Source organism: Cebus imitator, unplaced genomic scaffold (genome assembly GCF_001604975.1).
Source record: "Cebus imitator isolate Cc_AM_T3 unplaced genomic scaffold, Cebus_imitator-1.0 Scaffold151, whole genome shotgun sequence".
In the NCBI taxonomy this organism is placed as follows: Eukaryota; Metazoa; Chordata; class Mammalia; order Primates; family Cebidae; genus Cebus; species Cebus imitator.
Window position 1 is genome coordinate 3,087,265 of NW_016107466.1, and position 2,618 is coordinate 3,089,882.

Genomic DNA, 2,618 nt, shown 5'->3' on the forward strand with positions numbered 1-2,618 from the left:
TTTGAGACGGAGTTTTGCTCTTGTTACCCAGGCTGGAGTGCAATGGCGTGATCTTGGCTCGCTCACCACAACCTCCGCCTCCTGGGTTCAAGCAATTATCCCGCCTCAGCCTCCCAAGAAGCTGGGACTACAGGCGTGCGCCACCATGCCCAGCTAATTTTTGTATTTTCAGTAGAGACGGGGTTTCACCCTGTTGACCAGAATGGTCTTGATCTCTTGACCTCATGATCCACCCACCTCGGCCTCCCAAAGTGCTGGGATTACAGGCGTGAGCCACCGTGCCCAGCCTAAAGCTCTCATTTCTAAAGGCAATCACATTCTGAGGTGCAGGTGCTTCCACATATGAATTTGAGGAAGATGCGATTCAGCTGATAACACTTTGTTAGTATTTTCTCTACACCGTAGACTGTGAAGTGCTTTCCTAATAGCAACTGAGTGCCTGGCACTTATGAAGTTTTCTGTAAAACTCAGCCAAGTACCGCATTGTGTCTTATGTTGCTATAGTTGAATCTGTCCCCTCCAAAATGCATTACACATTATGTTACTTACATCTCACAGCATGATTTGATAAACCAATCATTACAATCTATCTGTAGAGTGGAAAACAGAACCAGAGAGTATTTAGGTAAATTTTCTAAGACCTCATAGTTAAGAGTAATTCAGCTGAAATTCTAAAACAGTAAAATTGAAGCCAGCTCTTCTTCATTTACTATCTCATTCATCATTGAATGTATATAACTATGTGATAGTCTGTCTCTACAGCTGGCTTTTACAAATACCCCAGTAATGCAGAGATTTTTAATTGGTGTGTTCTTCACTCCAATCTTCTTGATATCATTGATATAAATGTGTGTAATACTACTTAAAAATAAACTACATATAGTCATATGTACATAAAATTATGAATACATTGATCTTTAAACATATGGCAGTATAACATACATGTATGTATATATTTATACATAAGAGCTGTTTTATAAAGTGACTACATTCTGTTCACAGTATGTAACTTGTTCTTTTTGGTAAATCTTATTTTTGCTTTTTAATTAAGGGAATTAAAGAACAACTGGAATTATTATAAAAGAAGACTGTTATTAACATTTTTTGAGAATGGCCTGTGTGCTGAGACCTTTGAACATTTATTTTGTTCCATCTTCCCTGCAAGTCTTAAAGGATGGTACTTTACAGATAAGAAAACTGAGCTTTGGAGAAGTTAAGTCACAAGTATCTGCATTGGGAAACTTGACTGATACTTCTGGAATCTCCTATAAGATTCAAAGTAGGTAGATTAAGGAAGTTGGTTCCTAACATAGTGGAAAAACCTTCCAATGCCCCTGAAAAAACTGTCTTGTGTTCTCCCTCATGAAAAGACCAGAAAAGTTGAGTCCAGAAATAAAAGGAAGCTCTATGCTTAATAAACAGCCTATCAGAGGTGTTGCTGTAGATCGAATATGTTCCCTCCAAAATCTGCATGCTCCCAGCCTGAGGAACATAGCAAGACCCTGTTTGTACAACAAATTTAAAAAAATAAAAACTGAAAAAAGAGAAGATAATTTTTTTAAAGGCCACGCATTATGGCTAACAGTTGTAATCCCACAGTTTGGGAAGCTGAGGCAGAAGGATCACTTAAGCCCAGGAGTTCAAGATCAGCCTGGGCAACACAATGAGACCTCATCTTGGTAAAAACAAAAAATAAAGAAATAATTAAGTTAAAAAATGTGTCTGTTGCCAATATTACTATATTAAGAGCTGAGGACTTTAAAAGGTGATTAGGTCATGAGGGCTTTTCCCCTGTGAATGAAATCAAGTTCCCTAAAGAAGAGGCTTCCTATAGCATTTTGCTAGCTTGCACTGCTACCTTCCAGCATGTGAAGTCATAGCATTCCTCCCCATGTGGAAACGCAGCAGGAATCTCTTCCCCACATTCCAGCACCTTGATCTTGGACTTCCCTGCCTCCAAAATGATAATAAATCAATTTTTGATTTTTATAAACTACCTAGTCTGTGCTAATGTTATAGCAGTACAGAATAAAAGAGGTGCTAATAAATTAGTTGTTACAAGTCTGATAGAGGCTGCAATTTCAGGAACCTTAGAATACTAGCTACCAAACTTCATGGTACCTATGCCTCAACTAGGATGCTTGTAAAAATATTTGTGCCTGAATCCCCTCTCAGAAATTCTGATCCAGTGAGTTTTGCTAGTGCCAAGAATTCATAGTCTTTATTAATTTTCTGCAGGTAATTCTAATTAATATTGCAAATTTACTATACATTGAGAAACATTTATTTATATTAGTGGTTCTTTGCCATGCGCCCATTAGAGTTACCTGAGAAGTTATATGAAAAATTAATAAAAATGAATTATCATTGCTGATGGCAATGCACCGAAATTCTCGGTTAATTGATGTGAAGGAGGGCTCAAGAATCAGGTCATTTTTCCTGGAACCAACCCAAATGCCCATCGACGATAGACTGGATAGGGAAAATGTGGCACATATACACCATGGAATATTATGCAGCCATCAAAAACGATGAGTTTGTGTCCTTTGTAGGGACATGGATGAACCTGGAAACCATCATTCTCAGCAAACTGACAGAGGAGCAGAAGATCAAACACC